Raw genomic sequence first — 21,148 nt, forward strand, 5'->3', positions numbered from 1 at the left:
CCAACAATTGTGGGGTTGAGGACCATCCTGGATTAGTCTGACATTTTAGTCCCATTTATACAGTTGTTCCTTAATTCAGCAAAGATCACACTTCTCAAAGGGTAATTTTAACTAATTTCTTTGGAATTCAGAGGGAAAAAACACGTAACCTGATTATTTGGCATCCAATTCTATATATAACATTTACTTGTCCTCTGAAAATCTAGGAAACAACTCAAAATTGGAGAAATCCAACAGTGACCATATACACAATTTCCTAAAATATCCATTCACAAGATGCAAATTTTGGCTTTTAAAAATGTTCTGCTGAAGGGTGTCACAAATCAAACATTTTTGCTTCAGTCACCATTCACTGATTTAAGGAATTCCAGCTCTTGCCACAGCTGTTCTGTATCACTAGTGCAGAACAAACTGGAGAGATCTTACACATAACAAGTACATAAGGACCTGAGCAATTCTGTTCTCATCTGAAAGTACTTACTCAGCGTAAGTACTGGTATATTCTACTTGTGTCATGTAAATGTGCACATGGTCCACATGCTCACTTTGCTCACAGACCCACTAATAGTCATTGCACAGATGACCATTATGAGCAGCCACACTTAATCAGCCCAAAGAACCGAAAGAAGTTCTAGGAGCTGCATTGAAAACAATGAAAGGTGCTACTTACCACAGCTCTACATATTAAAAACCATCACCTCTTTGAACAAGACACATTCCGTACATTTTAATAAAACATGCTCTTTTTTACTATAACCTGAGTATTCAAAAGTAAGGATGCAGAAGGAGCTGCACACATAAGAGGGAGGGGGATATTACATGTTAAAGATCCTTTTCATAAAACAATCTTTCTACCTTTCTGTGATCCTGATCAACACTAATCTGATTATTGGCATTGAAAGATACAGAAAAAGGAACAGTTAGCATCCTAAAAAGTCATTGGAAACACCTGACATTTCTATAAGCACCAGTTAAAAATACAGGTGATGATTAAACAACTACAATCTTGCCTACAAAACAGGCAGTAAGAACACAGATTTATTTTCAACAAATTACTGTTCTAGATACTTCTTTCCACCTAGCATAAGTAGCAAGACTGATGGTTTAGGTATGGTTTATACACTGCTTAAAGACTCCCTCCATGTTGTGGAGAGTCAGGTAAAATTGTCTGCTGTGACTCATAGTTAGAATGTTCTGGTTAGAAACATTTCATTGAGAAAAATCATATGTACAAAATGTCAGTCTCCAAGTCTACCTATTTAGTAAAAGAATACTGATATTGCAAAGCGTGTAACTGCATTTCAGAGGACTAGGAATACCAGAAACTTCTTAGAGCCTCTTCTAGCCATGCCAATTTCTTTACTTGTAAATATGTCAAAGAAAATGAACTTTTCTTATGCTTCTTTCATGACTTGCTTAATGAAAGCTGTTTCCAGAACACAAAGTGTCTCCCTGAAATGAAAGCTTCTAACTTTCAACCTGTCTTACTCAGAGTAACAGTGTTTAACAGTTACTGCAATAATATTTAACTGGAGTTTAAATCAAGAGGCAGATGATGATTCTCAGGACCTACTATCTTTTGCATGAAAACCAAGGACCTGCTAGCCTCACTTCAAGAGTTTAACATATCCTATTTGAAAAGGTCATAGAAAACAAGTATTTCAACAAAGCTAATTGAAGGCACATGTACAAGTAACATACAACATATTTCAGCAGTATAATCAGCTATTTCTTAGTAACACAGCTGGGAAACACCCCTCCCATCAAGTAAAAATCACGTATATTACATAATTATTGTGCAGTTAGAAGATAACTTCCTTTTGCAAAGGGGAAACAGTGGTTTTCAGCCACCTATTTAGTAAGAACTTGCAGAACACAAGCTTTTTAACCACTTACTATGAGAATTAACTTTCATACTGTTCAATAAACACTGTAACTATAAACATCAATATCCTCCACACAGGAAAAAAGGAACAAAATATAGGAGGCTGTGCTTCAGAGAATAAATGTTTTGGCCTGAGTATTATGCAATATTCAACAGCATACACAGGTGAAAATCAAGTGCTCCTGGTGACAAGGTACACTTCAAAATAAATATTTAATTTACTGGTGAATAGATGTGTGTATCATTAGTCTGTCACAACTAACACCCCACATTGCTCCAAAACAGAAAACCAGATGTGAAACTGCCCACCCTCTGAATTAGAGATGATTCATGTTAACAGGACAATATAAAGATCCAGCAATGCCCTGTGAGCATACAGAAATGTTTCTAACAGCATAAGAATCCTGTGAATTTCCAAGGGAGAAATTAAATAGTAGCTAAATGCTTAAATTTTCCACTGCCCTCCAAAAAAAGAAAATAAAAAATTGGTGTCCCTTCAAGGTACTACATGAACACACACAATCCCACAAAGTTCCTTCCTTTCTGTTTGCCAGATTTCTGAGGTGCTTGGGGTGCCAGTGTTAGAACACGAGAGGGAGGAGAACATGTTATGGGGACCTGAAATCTTTGCTTGCTTAATCAAAACCAAAATATTTTCTTTGGAGTATCAGAGAAGTAAACATCTCCCCTGCATAATTAATACCTCCAAGTAACAATGTTTTCAGGGGAATACTTATGAACTAGTTATAAAAGATTGTTTAAATTACTTTTCTATTAAATAATATCATAAGAATTATGAGATTCTAACTTAATTCTCATTAAAATCCTTTCTGATGTGAGGCTCCCCACATACTGGCACAGAAATGCAACAACGGAATTTGAAGATTTATTGTCTTTTATGTTTCTATGTAAAGATGAACAACAGGTCTAGTGATAGGTCTTTACCAGAGCACTGTGAAATTAAGTACTTCTTTCATAATTTTGAAACCAGGGAATTTAAACCTAATATGACACAACAATGAACACATCTCTGATGGGCAACTGGAATGATGATAAGAGGTCGTTTTGTAGATCTTTTGTAAAAAGTAAATGCTGCATGCAAATAAATACAGGTATAACTCAGAAAGCACACAAAGTTTCAGTACTGTTTCACAAAGTTCTATTTAGCTTTCATTCACAATAAAATTTAGATGAGGGCTCCAGCACAAGAAGACAGACATTGAATATTCTTATTCTCCAGGCTTGATATATGCAGAATTGTACAAAAGTTCACTGTTACAAAACTGGATAGTCATCCAAGATAGTGGCATCAGATGCCAAATGTGCTGTTAAGCCTTTAATATTTAAAGGTGTACACTTAGAGAGGTGTGTCTCTTCTTTATGGGAAGATGTTAACAGGGATAAAAAAGGAAAATGCCAGATTACCCAGGTTTAATTAGTAAGGATGACAAACTACAGTATCATTGTGTCTTTTTAAGACAGAGAAATGAAGATCCAGCATGACTGACAGCAAAATAAATGTAGAAATCGTATGTTCAGAAACCCAGAAACAATTTTTATTCCCAATTCTACCTCTTGAGGCTGAAGACACTGAACATAATTTTTCTGAAGTCCTTACTTGGTTCAGGCTTCCAGAAATACCCTAATGCTTGTATCGATAATAGCTCCATGTGGTGAACCCTTCAGCCTCTTGCATTTTAAAACTGAACTGCAAGGTCCTTTAAGGGTGGGGAATGGGAGCCATTTATTCTTATCCTGTCAGTTTGAAAGGGCTTTAGATTTTCTACAAATCTTGTCTTGCTGCTATGCCTCATGTGCTCTGGTGGTCTAGATGACAGTTAGTATTTCAGCCCATTTAATGTAAACTGCATAAACTCTTACACTCCTACAGAAGATATCAATCCTTGACACAAAAGCATGAAGATAATCATGCATTCAAGGAATCTCAGGCTATCAATCACTGAGCAGCAAAGTTGAAACATTTCACTCGCTGCAGATTAAAATCTCCCTATTAGGAAATACATAGTTTGGCAGATGCCATCCGGTGGCCTGTGAAGAATGAGTTTATGGTTGACAGATAAAAGATGCTCACCTCAAAGAATGACCAACAACCCTTGTCACCCTTGCTAACAGCAAAAAACTGAACTAATGAGTCAGGAAGACTGCATTCCTTACTGACTTCCAGTCACCCTTTCTAGGTCAGAAATACTCCAGTTTTGAGTATTTCTCAGCCTATAAGTAAATCTGCTACTGCTTTAAAGACAGGCTTGCCTGACAGTAGGTCTAAGAATTGACTGTAAAATCTGACTCTGAAAAAAACAAATCAACTTTTCTATTTGCAAAGTCATTCACCAAAGCTTATGCCTACGAGTACCCACTCTCATATCTGCAAAAACCAGGTTGAAGAGAAAACACAGTAAGAAATATCATACTTCTCTACAGCTCCTGCATGGGTTTGCAAAGAAAAGCAGGTTAACGTAAATCCCCTTTTTAACAGAACAGTGGAAACCAGCAGTATAGTTAGTTACAGCATAGCAAAAAAAGTGGCTTCATCCCATTTAGCTATACACTATTTTCCCCCATGACAGGGATTAGTCCCATTTAGCCATACAATACTTTTTCAGAATAAAATAGCCTATTTGCAATCCTATCTTGCAGCACAGTAGTTTGATCAAAATTACTACACTTAAGTTTTGAGGGACCCTGCACTTCATAGTTCAACAGCACGCGTGGATTAGGAGGATACCAAGAGTGGTAAAGTGTGTCTACTATGATACAGGTCTAACCACTGACAGCATATACAGCCTTCTGGCTGTATCTAAAATCAACAGATATATAACAAATGTTTTAATACATAAGCTCACTATCTCTGTTGATCAGATACAGCTTAGTAGTAACAGTAGTTAGCAGTAGTAGCAGTTGCAGAATTAGTGGCCATGCAATTCACAATAAAATCCAATCTCACAGTTTACTTCTCTTTTCTGACCTCAACAAATGTTGAATCTAATTTGGTCTATCGAACTCATCTACAAGGCAGAAACCTCTGACATCATCATACCATGCCTAGGGAACTTTTATAACCATTCATGCTCAAGCACGCCTATTCAAATGGCTGGGGCTTGGCCTAAGTGACAGTGAAGAGCTCTGAACAGGGCCTTTACTGCTAGGTGAAAAAAAAAAAATCAAAGGTCACCTCTTGGCAGTAGAGCCTGAATTTACTTGTGCTTGAGGGCAGGTTATTTATAACGCACTGACACTCACCTAACATCACCTAATGCTTCAGGCAAAATATCCATACGTTTACAAACTGAAAAAAGGGGACTTAAAATGTGAATGAGAGACTTCTTGGATGTGCAAGAGAAGAAGAACAGCCAGTCATAAAGTGCTGGCAAAGAAAATTGAGTAGCTCCTCCAATACAGAGGACTTCAGCTGCTGCTTTAAATAGCCCCTATGCCACAGGCAGAGTATGTCACATCAGTGGTAATACTTAAAAAAAGACCAAACGTGACCAAGTTATTTATGTTTGCTTATTTTAAATTGGAGTCTACTGCTGTTGTGCATACTGCTTCAGGACAGAAAAGTGAGGTTTTAAACTTTAAACAGTGACTTGCAATCTTCTATTTGAGTTTTCACTGTTGGAGATAGGTGAAAACTTGCTTAAACGAATGCAACTCAAAAGTAATTATTCTTGGAGCACTGCTTGACACTGTGTTTCCTGGTTAAGCATAAAATCTGTATGGTCTGAGTAAACAGGAATTTGAAAAGGCCAGAGTTTTGAAAACCCTTCTAATATAACTTTAGGAAAACAGCAAAACGGAAAGCAGAAACAAACCAACCTTACCTTTCTGAGCCCTCAGTTGCCAGCAAGATACATTTGGAAACAGTTTCTCCTCCTCTTGCATTTCAAAGCAGTAGAAACAATCACAATTTAATCACAAGCAGCATGGCTCAAAAGAAGTCATATCAGTTTCTGCCCAATTCTAACATTTTGAAAGCAGCAAAGCCATTTTAGTCCTTTGATGCCCTCATGATTCAAAACTGCACTGGCATTTTTTTCTTGTTGAAAATAATCATAAATTATTGTTATTATTAAAATTTTAAACACGCTTACAAAATACAACTCTGCATTCATCCCTGGTGTGATGAATTTGGCCAGTAACAAATACAGGCAGGAGAGACAGCTTTATAACAACTGATTACAGCAGTATTGTCAGTGCCTAAGTAATAAATCTCAACCAGACACCGCAACAATCATAAACATCCCTAATGAGAAGCTACAAACCCCTGAATTGGGGCGGAGGGAGTAGTGGCACAGGGGGAAGGGGGAAAAGAGAGAGACAGCCTGTTTGATGTGCAACCCATACTAACAACTACAAGCAATAGCTTAAGAAGGAACGTAAGGCCATTATATTTTTTATGGCTGCTTATCACTTCAAAAAAAATCAAAAAAGTGACATCCTGCTGAAACCCCGTATTTCAGCACATGAACAGTATTTCCTGGGCCATCAAAGCTGAACAATACTAACAGTTAATGGTTAACATACTCTATTAAATCCTTATTCTTATGCTGTTCTAGTTAAGTGCTTAAATTCCATATACAGGCCCTAAAGATCTGCAAGAAGGTTCGCCCACTGTTCCACACTCACTTCCCCAGTGAACGTAGCTTTGTGGAACTACAGAAAAAGGAGACAGAGCTTTCATTGCTGCCAGATTAAGTAATTGCATTCATTCCATATAAATTATCACTCTATTGGGCAGCTTGTGTCATGGGATGTCATGTCATTGTAATTAGGCAGGGTGGGATTGGACAGGCTCTTGCTTCTCTTTGCCAATCTAATAAGCAAAAATATTTCTGATCTTTACTTTCGTAGAAACTACGTTTTAAATAAAAAACAACCACACAAAAATACAAGTATAATGTACAACCAATTAATAGAAGCCCGACATTACCAAACGAGGACTACAGCAATCACCTTTACCATGGAAAAAGGTACAGGATTCTGAAAACTTTGCAAGTTAACATTTACTCTCAGATTATTGTCAAGTTTCACTGAATTTGCCATTTAGAGGTAGGTTTGTCCTTACATGTAATTCGCTCCAGCTAATCCAAATGGCGTATCAGGGGAATCTTCTTGAAACAGGGTTACAGATTTTAGTCATAGGATATTTGAGTAGCTAAGTGACAGTTTTCTCCTTGTGAGTAGTATTCCATGCTCACATACATCCAAGTGCTGATCCAGCAAGGCCAGGCACAACAAACATTTTTCACCAAGTAGCAGAAGGGTGAAGAAGGGCTTTAAAAAAGGCCTTTATGAAGAAGGGCTTTAAAAAAGGGCTTCTTTATCTCCCACCTTCTCTTTCTAAAACTAGAGAAAACACATTCCAACTTGTGTATCATGACCTACATAGAAGGTAATGAGCAAGAAACAACCCTACTTCTACACACTGCTCAACAGTATCCTTAGGCTCACAACAAACATTTAACTTTGGGCAGACTTCTTCTCCTGTTCTTTTTTCTCATTAGGGCGTGCAGTCACAAAGAACAGGCCTTGCCCCACCTCTTGGGCAAGCAAGGTCCAAAGTATCACATCAGCCCTCCTTCTACAGAGACAAATCTGGAAAGATGCTGCTCGCTACCACGTTTTTCTGCTAAACACCATTCCTATACAAGAAGGGACCTACACAACCCTCATACACAGATAAAGCTATTTCAGAAGTTGAAACTGCCATTGTCACAACAGTTACCCTTTGAATTTAACAAAAACTGAGTATTTTTCTCTTATGAAAAGCACAAGTAAGCAAAGTGAAATCAACAAAAATGCAGTAGAAACAGTAGTTTTCTGAAGAACTCTGTTTTTCTATATACTTAATCATATATAGCTATACAGAGCTTGTGAGTTTATAGCAGTCTTAAAGGAACGGATCATAGTTACGTAAAAGTGGATCTTCTGCAATAGGCTGAATTTTATCTACCAAGTCCTGTAATTTAAACATCATTTTTCTGGCACCCACAGAGTCTCCCAAAGGCCCCAGTTCCAGGAACCAATAATAGGACAAGCATAACTCCCATTTAAATCACAAGTTACTAGCTCTTGTACTGTGAAAGAAAAGACTGCAAACTCTAAGGGCTCCACAAACATGAAGCCATATATATTCATTTTAATGTGTCGGGATCTGTAAGCCAATCTAGTGACTCTGAAGCAGACCTACCTCCTGATTCCTAAACTGAGGTAGTACTGCACACTGAGTGCCGCTGGACCACAAATGTAGTTTCTGTGACTCTACTAAATGTCACCACCTGATCAGTAAGTTTTCTTTTCAGATCTCTGAAGCTTAGCCATTTCTTTCCACAAATCAGGTGAAGATGTTAAATATATCTGTGCAGATAAAGCCTCCCTCCCCACACCTTTCATAAATACATTATTACTTGTCAATTTGAAATTGACAATTGTTATGTGGTGGGGCATTCCCTCTTCCCGCTGAAACAGAATTTCGTTTTGATTTCTGTTTCACAGACAGCTGTGCTGAAGTGATGATATGGAAAAATATTTGAGGAAAGGAGGGCTCCACACTTCAGGCAGGGCTAAACTCCAAGACTGCGATCATATCAACACTTGAAAATTTTCATGTTTAACACCAACGGATTAATGCAAATAAGGAATATGAGCCGATGCCTGCAAACAGTTGCATTCATGTGTCCTCTCAAGTCATTTTACCACGACAGAATGAACTTTTACCACAGCTCAAACACAGCGCTAGTCCCATTGGAGAAATAAAGAGCACTGCCAGCTTGTAAAACCAGGAGATATGCAGAAGTAGCTCCTTACATGTGAATGAAGGTAACAACAAATAGGCTTTAAAGAAATAACGAAATGATGCTTTAAAAAGCCACTAAGATTTTATGGCTGAAACCAGTGATCATTCCAATTACAAGAGCACATCACACGGAAAGGCCTTCATCCAAAAGCCACTGAAGCTACTGATAACCTTTTCCTTCGCTTTATTGCCCGTTAGAACAGAGCTTTAAAGAAAATAGATAGCAACTCCTGCACTTACTGAAAAAAGAATCTATAGAACTGATGGAAAAAAAAGCCTTTTTTTAAATATTTTTTTCCATATAAGGAGTATGGAATCTTCCTGTGAAGGGAAATTCCAAAACCAGGACCAAAATAAATACTGAAGTGGGATGCCAAGTAGAGAGCAGCACAAGACTGATGTGAAATAGCCAACAAGCAAGTCCTTAAGATGTGATTTGAAGAAACGCAGTTATAAACCTGAGGCACATACTATATAATTTGATTTTGTTCATATATAGTAAGTATTTTTATTCCAGTGCCTTTTTTTTTAAGCATAAAGCACTTTGCATGCAAATTATCTTCAGGAAATTTAATAGCTGGCCAATATTCTGTAACTATCATACCTTGTTCAGTGATAAAGGAAATGGAGCAAGATGCCTATAAGACTTGATCAGCAGCACAAAGCAGGTCAATGGTAATGTTGAAAAATATTCCATCAACTTGCACATATATCGCCTATCAACAGATAAGGCTATTTTCTCTCACAAGGATCACATTGAGATCCTATCAACACTGGAATATTTCTAGTGCAAGAACAGTTCCTATGAAGAAGCCCAATGCTTGGAACTTACCATTTTAAAAACATGTGCCAGATGTCTGTAGATGGTGTTGACAAGTGCTGATTGCTTAACAGCAACCAAAATGATGAACACTGACCCATCTCTGGGAATACCATAACCCTGCAGAGAGAACCTACATGCATTTGACGTGTGACATGACACTCACAAGTCCCCAGCAGAAAATTGGGTGGGACAGAACATTCCGGGAGGAGAAACCCAAGTCATTTTAAGTTACTGAATTTATATCTGCTATTGTCAACTAGCAAAGAACAAAACAAAAAAATCATAAGGCAACACTGAAACACATGGTTTCAGCTACATTGTCTTTATAAAGGGCAAGATACGAGGCCAAATTCAGTGCCCAACAGATCAGTCTGTTGATCAGTCTTATTTATATCTGCTTAACATCTCCCTAATCTTCTAAATGAAGTACTAGACCATGCATTCTCCCTAAAAATGTAGTATATAAAAACATAACTTTCTAGTGTATTGTGCTATCTTGAATGCAAGAGAAGTTATTTAAATATGAAACACATGATAATCAATTCTTAACCTACTATAGACTAACTATGCCATCAAGTCCACTGATCACATTTAAACCAAGTGTATTTGTAAATGAATCAGCTTCACAATTATCTGATTCATCCTCCAAACTGCATTTGTATCAGGTTAAGCTGCTTTCTGAAAACAAAAGGATTAATAACTACTGTGTATGTGCCTACTAAAGGGAACAAGACTTCTCATAGAATACATTCTTCAACTAGCACTATGACCATCAGAAGCACTTCACAATAAAAAGCTACAAAATGCTTTGCCTACCTGCATTGGTGGAAGTGCTAAGGTCCTAACTATTTAAGAAGTTGATCTCGTACGTAAGATTTCTGCTTTTACTTTTTTCCTACAAAAAAATAACAACCTTCTACAACTGAAGCCTGTTATGATAAAATATCACTATAGGGGACACAGTTAAAATTGCTTAGGCACTGCTGACTTCAAAGTTTTCTGGGGTTTTATGTACTTAACCATCAAACCTTAATTTTCTCTAACAGAACAATTCAAAGTCCATAGAAGTCTCTATGCTGCCTGCACTTAACTGTAGATGACAAATCGGACTTTTCAAGTTAAAAAAAAATCCGAAGTACCACTACTAAGCGTCTAACTGGCACTTCTTCACCTCCACTTTCAGTACAACTGCCACTGTGAATGGTCTGAATATCATACATGTGATGTCACATCACAAAAAATTGACACTCCTATGTGGAAAAACAACTTTTCTGCTGTCATCATCTGCACAGAATCACACTCAGGCCAACCCAAGTCTTCAAGATGATTCTGTTCATTTTTGGTTTGTTTTCAAGCTTGACTTTGTGCACGTTTGCCTAACACAGTTACTCAGTTTGTTCTACACCAGAAGCAAAAGTTCTATAGTGCAATCATAAAACTCATCACTGCTTATCAGCAACCTAATAAATTTTCTGCAATTAAATCTGCTGGAGCTTTGAATGAACCTGTTGTATGAAGTGTGAAATGACAGAAATCTTGCACCACACCTCCAAGTGGTTTTGATAGTTTGAGTCAGGAATCAGAAGTTGCTTCTTCAATTCCAGTGGAGCTGTTTCAAATGACAGTCATCATCAGCAAGACCTGGAATTAGCCCTGCTCCTAAATAAAACCTGACAAGCTATGTTCAGGGCACAATTATGACACATAATCTGTTTCCTACCTACACACATTCTGAAGGCCTCTATATAATAGCCCAAAGCAGCTGACCTCTTATTTCTAACTTTGCTAAACATTCTCATTTTGCAGCACTTTTCTCCTTGAAAGGCAGTCTCTCCTCCTAGTCTGCTTAACTGAAATTGTTCCAGTAGATTCCCAGGGAGAGAGGTGATGGAAAGGAAAGCATCAAGAATTACAGCTGTCTAATGAATTTCAGCAGTATAAAAGCAATTTTAAACCCCTGATGATATTGAATGGGTGGAAATTGGGATCATAAATCAGGAGATTACTACTACTTTTACTGTAGAAAGAAGTCTGAGTTGACAAGCTATAGCTTGATAGATCAAATTGGTAAAATGCATTGTCAGTTCCACAAACAGCACAAAACTCAGACAAATTCAGGCTCTTTTCTATTCCTGCCTTTGCCACAGAAGACAGGAGAAACAGCATACTGACAGGCTACTAACAGCCCATTAGGCGACCATTTCATCCATAGCCTATATCACTGTACTGAACTACTAACAACTAGTTACTTAAACAGTGGCTTAGGTTAAAAAAAACCAAACTGCACTGGTTCATCAACAGATGACCACATAGTGAGGTACAAATATTTCTATATTCTTGGCTATCCAAATCATTGATGCACCAACTCAAACGTGTCATCTCTGCTAACAGACATCATCATGCTGCTGTGTAACCCATGAAGTACTGAAACCTTGAATATAACTTAGTTTTGCTGATCCTTTGATTTAAAAAAAAATAGAAAAGAATGAAAAAACACAGTGAAAGGTGGTGACACTGGCAAGAGATGCTGAACAGCTCCCATACAAGAAGTGTCTAAAAGCTAAGAATTCTTTACCTTGAAATAAGGGATAGCTGAGGTAAACAGGTAATAAAAGAACACAGTTCTGAAACAGCACAGAGAGCTGAGAACAAGTCCATTTTATAAGGACTATACTGTATCAGGCAGTAGATTTAAGACACAAATGGAAGTAGTTTTTCCTCACAACATACTAGCCCTTGGAACTCACTGCTGACAGGTTTTCTAGCTTCTAGCACAAAACAAAAACCTACCTTTGGACAAATTAATGGCAAGTGTGTCAAGGACTGTTAAACACAATGTGGACAAACTGACAGCTGAAAAAATGTAAGGCTGTAGCTGGAAGAGAAAACGTATTCTGAGATTCTAAAGAAAGGTGACACTGCCCATGGCAGGGGGGAGTTGGAAGTAGATCATTTAAGGTCCTTCCAACCCAAACCATTCTATGATATGATTCCCCTGAGCTATGGCATATACCCCTGCAGCCTGACAACTGAACACAAACAGCCCAAGTGTTGCTAGAAGCTAAGCTCAGGAAAGAGAGTAACAAAGCCAGAAGCAGGAGAATGTGGAGAAGTACCAAACGCCAAACATAGTTCACGCTTAGATAGGCCAAAAGATCTGGCCCGAGACAGGAATAACAGCGACATGCACTCTAAGTGAGGAAAGTTACTCACTTCTTTTACTGTCTCATACAAACCGCTGGATTCAGCTCAGACTACGTGCAGTTACTGCTTCTGGTGGGACACCGCGGCAAAACGAAGCAGCTCCTTACACACCCTCTGGATGCAGCCCCTGGAAACCGAGCGCGCAAGGAAAGCAGCTTTGAAATGGCTACTCACGCAGCCAAAACACGAGGCGCAGGAATCTCGCAGAGCCGACCAGAAAGCTCCCTCACAGCCAGCCAGGAGAGAGTGAAAGCTCCTCCAGCCGAGGCTTGGAACACAAAGCTGGGTCCGAGCAGCCCTCACCGCGGCCTCGCAGCTCCGGCCATCCCCGAACCCAGCCACCCCGGGGCACTGCACGCACGCCCCAGCCGACACCACCGCCCGGACGCCCTCTCCCCGCTGCCCCCGGCAAGGCGCCGAGCCCGCCCGCCGCCCACCTGGTGCGGGGCTCCCTCCTCAGGGCGCTATCGCCGCGGGGCGGCCCGGCCTTGCTTCGCCTCAACTCGCCCCACCTCAGCGCGCCGCTCCGTGCCGGCGTCCCTCGCGGCTCTCGTCCCGTCCGGTTGCCCCACGACAAGTTGCTCTCCGTGCGGCGGGGGCGATAGGACTGTCAGCACCACGATCTCCAGCGCATGGGAGGCGGCGGCCCTTCCGCCGGGTCCGCAGGAGCGCGGCTGAAGGGCGTCCCGCAGGACCCAAGGCAGGTTCCCGGCGGCTCCGGGGCTCAAGGACAGCCTCTCCCCTCACTCCCGCCTGCCTCCCGCGCAACGCGAAAGGCCGCGCTCTGCCTGCGCCTGCTGCCACCTGGCGGCCACGAAGCCCAGCGGCGCCTCGCGGAGCCGGCCCGGGTGAGGCTCGCAGCCGCCGCGGCCCGCCCGTTCCCCGGGAAGCGCAGGTGCCGCCGCGCCCGCCCTCACGGCGATAACGGCGTTCAGACGGTGCCCGGCTGGCAGGCACCGGTAACAGCACTGGAGCCTTGCCCGAAGCAGGTGCTGACCGCTGGCCTAAACAAACTCCGCCACCTCTCCCGGGTGGCACTGGCGGCCTCCACCAGTAGAGCCACCCAGCAGGGTTGGAGTACATGGAATTATAACGTTATAGTGTATTATACTGTACCTTTTCAGTTCCTACAGCCTCCGCTGCTTGTGACAAGGGTACTCATGCACTCCATGCTGCTGCCCTCACATGCTACAAGAAAACGTGAGAGGGCCAACTGCCATCCTCCTACTTGCTGGCTGGCTGAAAGACCATCTGCTTCTAGCAGAAATACAAGTCGAAGATAATGTGTAGTTCCTGCCAGTATTTGCCCAAAAGTCTGAGATTTGAAATCAAGCCAGAAACAGTGATACACTATCACTGTGAAAAGCAAAGCACAGATAAGCATATACAAGGAAGATCTTTTCTTGGTAACTTTTAAGTCAGCATCTGAGGAAAAAAACTGAATTTGTCTCTCTGTTCCTGGTTTGCATTAAGTACACTGTGCCTAAGCTCCCTAAGGGCATTTTTATTGAACAGTGCAATAAAGTGTCCAGCATGAGCTCTATTCTTTTGCTGGAACTGACCCAACCAGGTGAACCCCATTGTTTTAAAGCACAGCAAAACAGGTTGTTTTTTCTTGGCAACATTTTGAGCTCAATTACACTTGAACCCAGCTGAACCAGTAAAAGATGATGTGTTGACTGTGCTATTCATTTTACCAAACAAACTGCTTCACTCCCAAGCCCATGTATAGCAACAGGCTCTATGTAAAAGACCTACTGCAGAAAACTTACTTTTTCCTGTGTGCTCACCAGGCAATTCCCAGAGCATAGCACTCCCAAGCAGTTTCAGACGCCTTATGGCCACCACTGCAGATCTCTGTTGTAAAAAGACAGCTGTATACAGCTGTATGTTTAAGGTTTCTCACAAAGAAAGGCTGCATTATAATGCTAAGAGAAGGGTAGCTATGTTACCTCCAGGAGATCGAGGTCTCACTTGTACTAAGTAAACGGGTTTGGAAACCATAGATTTAATCTAGAAAGAATTCCTCCTGTCCCTCCTGAGTTAAGCTGTTTCACAAGCTAGACTGAAGCCTGTTTGGCAGTCGTAAAACAATCTAGGAGGAAGCAAATGCTGTGCTACTCTGGCCATCATCTAATGAAGTACATAAATGACTAATTGCTAAATCAGGTAGCTTGTGGGCAGGAATAGCTCTGTCAGATGACAGTATTTTAGTTCTAATCTCTACTACAGAACAGATGTTCTGCTGTATCTCCTCTGCTGACTACATGACTACTGTTTGCTTCTGGGAAAGACACAACTGTGGCCAGATGGACTAGAGTTTCTTTTCAAGAGCAAAGACATAAGTACTTGGGTATTAAGCCAATAATTAATGTACTTCACCAACATGGTGGGATTGCTCTGCTTGAGACAGTTCCTAAATCCTGACAGTGGGGAAAGATTACTTAACCTGTACCAGTCTGAAAATCAGCCCTCAGGAGGAAGAGGACTTGCTTTTACTTAAGGGAGGATGAATGGCATTAGCCTCTACACTGAAGGTCCCAAAGGCAGGTTCACGTGAGTGCTAATAGCAGCAGCAGAACTGGAGCCTTAGTACATTAAAGGTGAGACCATAAGGAGGCCTTTTGAAAAGTCAAGGAATGATCACTTGTCACTGTTTTCCCTTCCTATCTCTTCTGCTGCCTTTAATTTCCCTAATCTCTTCCATTTTCTATTTGATTTTCAGAATGATTGCTCCCTCCCAAGGGCTAATGCAGACTCCTGTCTCTCATCCCTCCATCTCATCCTCCCCTTGCCGATGAACTGTTCAGAACAGCATGCATCATGTTTTCCCAGCAGTGCAAGAGGAAGTTGTCATGCCGCTGAGGGGGAGAGGATCAGTCCTTCCCACACCTATCTGTGCATCAGAGCAGCTGACAATTGTTCTGAACAATCACAGAGCTCCTCGCCTTCCCATTATGTTACAATGTTATTTGAAGTCTTTCATGGTCTCACGTAACAAATGTGTCTAAGTAAAAAATCCAATATACTCAGGCTAGTGGCTGCTCTTTTTTAAGGGATGGACATGAACAGCATTGTGAATGGCAACATTCTTTTAAACAGAGAACAAAACAAAAATGCTTGAATGAAAACCACATTCAGGAGGAGTTTAAATGTATTTTTTCCTACAGCAATCCACAAAGGACATGCTTGTGTGAAGTTTTAATTTGATAGCAGAAGATATGGGAGAAAAGCACGCATTTAAGGGGTGTATCAACTGACCAGAAAAGAAAAATCTGGGTGAGGACAGGAATTAACCTACTTAATCATTTGTTCAGCACATGGTGGTCCAGCCATATCTCATCTCCTCATGTGAGGGCAGGGATAGCCACCAGCACCACTCACCCAGCAAGCTGCAAAGATTCAGGTTTGAGATGCAAGAAGTATCAGGGTATTTTTACTTCCAAAGCTGAAAGACTCCCCTGCCCATGAACCAGTTCTTTGGCCAGCTGCCTCAGTGAAAGAATAGGAATCTCTTTCAGTTAGTTTCATTAAAATTCTTTGGGTTACAGCAGCCTGGGAACAAGACATTAATGCTACTTTGAAAATTCAGACTAGGTTACAGCATAAAATGATAAGACTGGCAAGCAGATAACAGGATAGAACAGGGGGCTGCCCTGCAAGACTGAACTGCTGCACACTAGTCATGAAGAATCATCTCATGCTACAGTGGGAAAGTGCGTGAAAATCCCCACTGGGATAAGGGAGGAGAGAATCTGAGAAAGAAGATTAGATTGTGGTAGAGTAGGAAGCTAGAGTTTCCCTCCCTTGAATTGTTTCGACCACTTACTATTTGCTTCAATACTTCTCTGTGAGCCACTAATTGTCACAGTGGGATCTTTCTGCTTCATTTCCCCCTCTTTATGAGAGCAGGCGTCAACATTGCAAAGAGTTAGAAATCTGTTGCCTCCTATATGGAAGACAATGTCAGATTTGCAACATGTCCAGCACAGGTCAGTGGCACAGTTAAGCCTTGGGAAGTGCCTTTCATGCAAGCATTAGATTTCAAGATTAGGGGTAGTGCGGGGAACCACTAATGCAAAAACCAAAAACAGAAGTGAAAAAGAGTAAAAAATTGAGACCCGAATGAGCTTTCTGGCCTGGAAGAAAGACTGTAGTTTCACAAGTGTTTTGTTCACCCCTAGATCTGTTACTCTTTAAGCAGAAGTACTTAGTAGAAAGAGTACGCGACACTAAAGAATAGTAGCTAGCTCAGCTGAAGCTTAGCTATATGGAACAGGAGCAGTGTGTAGTTCACACCCAGAAACTGTATTCAGAGAATCCTCCATTTTAGGTCCCCTGTCTATGCCTTTCTCTGGTGCTAGGTCTATCACCCCTGTCAGATGTTTGCCTGAGAACAGCAGAGATGCTTAGAAGATGGAAAGTTTTTCAATTCATATGTCACATTACAGAAATGGGAGGACATGTCTGGTTTATGCTGCTTCTACTCTGCATGAGGACAAGACCCAGGAATGGCACTTCCCTGGGACCTACAGCCCATGGGCTGTGATAGCAACTGCCTCACTCATAAGTAAAACTCCGCAACAGCACAGCAGGACATGATTGCTTTCTAGCCAAGCAAAAAGACTCTCCCCTTTCTCCTCCACACTCAGTACTTCTCTTTGGTCACACTAGAGGACTTCTCCATGTTCTGGATAAGCACCAGCCAGATCATGTACACTAGACAGACCACGTCCCTTACTCTTACTACTGTGCTACATACACATACATACCTCAATAGTTCTCTTTATGTGGACATCCTCACTATTTTTTTCCATTCCCTTTTGCTAACCACCATCTCTAGTATCATAAAGCTTGTGTTAAATAACCTGTCTACATGTTTCCTGCTTAAGCCTTCCTTTTATAACACCTTCTTCACAGCAGAGAACATGAATGAAAGACAGGCAGAAGGTTACACAGATTTAAGTGAAGCAAAAATATGCATTTAGGAAAACATGAGTCATCCAACTGAGAGGCCTTTTCAGCTTGTGTTTCTTATCTCTACTAATAGCAAGACTGAAGACCTACAGCACACAGCATATGCTGTTTTGTATTTATTTTCCTTTTTTGTTTCTCAGCTGTATAATTTCAACCTCCTTTCTTTTATTACATCTGTAACTACAACACATTCTAATATTTATAAATGAAGAGTGACTTGGCACCACATTGTATGGTCTCTCTGCCATCAGAGAGGCATTCTCTAAATGAGTCTACCAACCCCAAAAGCTGGGAGATCTGAACTGTTTGCTTAAAATCTATCTTCCTCCAAAAATAGCCATGCACAGCTGTAGATCTATCGAAAACTGTTAAGTAACTGGAGATTTAGTCCAAAACATGAACTAGAAACCTTTCAGTGACCTAGGTAACCTGTGGTAAGTGAAGGCAAAGGATGCCCAAGTTGTTCAGAAACAAGCAGCCACGAAGCAAGCCACTGCGCTAGGCAGCAACCCTATTACTGCTTAATACTGCTATGGAAAAGAGCTAAGAACTCAACTCATGGGTCTTAGAAATAATAATGGACTTGAGTATCTTTCACAAGTTAGAAACTCCAGATGCCCAGTCACCAAAAATCTGTGCCTAAGACATCTTTATTTCCTCTGGATGCAAAGGGATAGTTACAAAGGCCTAAGAATAAGACCCCAAATGTCCTGTATTCTAGGTGAAAAGCAGCTACAAGACAAAGGATAGGAAATCCTGAGTAGAAGAGTATAAACACTTAACTCCCTCAAGATCCTAATCTCCTAAATAAGGGATTTTTTGGTGAGAAATATAAATAGCAGCGCTTATAGTGCAAACAGGTAGTACTGGTTTAAAGAATGGGCAGTATGTGGCTAGAAGGTTGGAGTAAAGTTCTGCAGCCAAGAAAACCACCTCTGTTAAGCGCCATAAAGATGACGGCTTCTCCTTGCTCTGCACCTCCCCAGTGCAAAATCTCTGCTTTCTTCCCCAACCTAGAGCTCTACAATTGAACCTTCTAATCCTTCTAAGCAGTGTGGGAGTAACAGGATGATGCTGAGGAAACTGCTCTTGAGAAGGAGCTTTGACCCTTCCAGGTAGTGAATGAGAGAGACACATGGTCTGGACAAGCCCCTGGCACATTCACTGCTTTTGTGAAGTTATTCGCTGATTCAGAAGTGTGAAACTCTTAAAAACACTGTGGAAGCAATGGCACTGCTTGTGGTACTGAAACAGCACGGATTCCTCCGGGGCTGCTGTGACTTCGTAAATATTGACTTTGGATAAATTTTCTGACAAAATCCTGTCGGGTTTTTTGTTTGTTTTTTAATTTTTTCCTCCCAAGCGGGTTCCCAGAGCTCATTTGCTTAAGGCAACACACATGACACACGAATAAGCCCTTTGAATAGTGATGCAATTGCTTGGTCATGAAATGAAACAAGGCTGGATTTTGATTGGTAGTTGCAGTTTATGCTGTTTGATTTACTCTGGATTCTTCGTTGCCTCAGTGCTATTCCTGCCAACACCTGTCTGAACACTAGTGTTTATGGGCTGAAATACTGTTTTAAAGTCTTTTTTGAGTTTTACACTTAGCCTCCCCCTTTCCCTCTCCCCCCATCCCCTAAGCAATGCAACTTTACCCAAGAATTTTTTTTCCAGAAAGCCAACCATATCCTGGGCTGTATCAAAAGAGGTGTGACCAGCAGGTTGAAGGAGGTGATCCTGCCCCTCCACCCTGCTATAGTGAGACCCCACTTGGAATACTCTGTACAGTTCTTGCATTCTCAACATAAGGAGGACATGAAGCTGTTGGAGCAAGTCCAGAGGAGACCATGAGGATGATCAGGGGCCTGGAGCACCTCTTATACAAAGACAGGCTGAGAAAATTGGGGCTGTTCAGCCTGGAAAAGAGAAGGCTGCGTGGAGACCTCAGAGCAGCCTTCCAGTATCTGAAGGGGCCTATAAGGATGCTGGAGAGGGACTCTTCATCAGGGACTGTAGTAACAGGAAAAGGGGGAATGAGTTCAAGCTTAAACAGAGGAAATATAGATTGGATATAAGGAAGAAATTCTTCACTGTGAGGGTGGCGAGGCACTGGAACAGGTTCCCCAAGGAACTTGTAAAAGCTCAATCACTGGCAGTATTCAAGGCCGGTTTGGACAGGCTGAGCATCCTGGTCTAGTGTGAGGTGTCCCTGCCCATGGCAGGGGGTTCGGAACTAGATGATCTTAAGGCCCTCTCCGACCCAAACCATTCTATGATTCGAAGAACCAAGAGAAGAATGAAGACAGACAATATCTGAGAAGACAGAAGATTAAATACGACATGAAGCATTCAGCTCCTTTGGCAATGGCAAAAGAACCTTGGTAGACCTCAGAAATATTTCCAGGAATGTAAGAGTAGAATATTAATACTTAATTTGTGATCATAATTTCCTGCCCCTCACTTAAGTACACATTACTGTACCTATATCAGACACACATACAGAGACCTAACTCCCGTGTCTAGCTTGGAATAGAAGCTGTTTTCAGACAGTTTTTCTCTTCAACATTACCCACTTTCCTGATTTAATGATTCTTGGTGGAACCTAAAATTACCTGAAAACCATGGTCACTGAGAAACACTTTTGTATCCATACTCAAGCACTTGCTGAATGTTTAACCTGGAGAACAACATGCAGAGCCTCTGTGATATGGCTCTGATCAGATACTTGAATAAAGTCATTGGCAGGAACACTCCCATCATCATTTGTTGTCATGCTGTCTGCTGGCAACTTGATGCTAAATAGCTTAACATTTGTATCAGCAACTCAATCAGGATATTAATTTGAAGCAGAAGAGAGCTGTTTACCAAAAACAAATAAAAGGCGTATGGATGATGTAAGTACTGAGCTATGGGGCTTGCCTCCCCATACAGTACACGTGCCTAGATGTTTTTCCCCTGATTCATGAAAACAGTTGGACCACAGGCAACCTGCGTACTGATCTGCAGGCAGATCTTATGTCAAAACACTGGTCTATCCTCAAAACATTTCCAATGCATGAGGAACAGCATGAAAGAAAACACTCTGGCTGCCCCTTCCCCTGTACCTCCTGAACTTTAACAGGCCTGCATCATCTCTTACTCTCACTGGAGGGTGTTAGCCCTCATACCAACAAGCTTTCCATTCTACACTGAGAGGAATAAAAGTGCAATTGAACACTGTGTACTGACTGAATTATTAGGCTATTAAAGAGAGAAAAAGACAGGACAGTGGAAAATGGATATGTGCTCAATTTCACTTTTTAAACTTTTTTTTTTTTTAGGATGAGGCATATGCACGCAGCAGTTTAGGGAGGAAATGTATGAGTTATACTTTTACATAAACAGTCAAGGCCAAGACCATCCAGCTTCCTTGTAACACACTTTCTACAATGTGAAAAGT

At 41.1% G+C, this 21,148-nt stretch overlaps 1 protein-coding gene across 3 annotated transcripts in view; it reads right to left on the reverse strand.

Moving 5' to 3' along the window:
• The window catches only part of THSD4 (thrombospondin type 1 domain containing 4), a 314,820-nt gene that overhangs the window by 262,608 nt on the left and 31,064 nt on the right, over positions 1 to 21,148 (reverse strand). Inside the window, exon 1 of one of the 3 annotated variants that reach the window (XM_061347529.1) lies at positions 13,167 to 13,555. The exons of 1 other annotated variant lie outside the window; for it this stretch is intronic. The gene's annotated coding sequence lies outside the window, so the exon portion shown is untranslated. Of the gene's footprint in view, positions 1 to 12,903; positions 13,108 to 13,166; positions 13,556 to 21,148 lie in introns of those variants that run through there. One more of the 3 variants, XM_061347530.1, reaches the window with a different exon arrangement.

Source organism: Neopsephotus bourkii, unplaced genomic scaffold (genome assembly GCF_033783945.1).
Source record: "Neopsephotus bourkii isolate Nb327-2 ecotype Australia unplaced genomic scaffold, CSIRO-AGI_Nbou_v1 NB_318, whole genome shotgun sequence".
Taxonomy (NCBI): Eukaryota; Metazoa; Chordata; class Aves; order Psittaciformes; family Psittacidae; genus Neopsephotus; species Neopsephotus bourkii.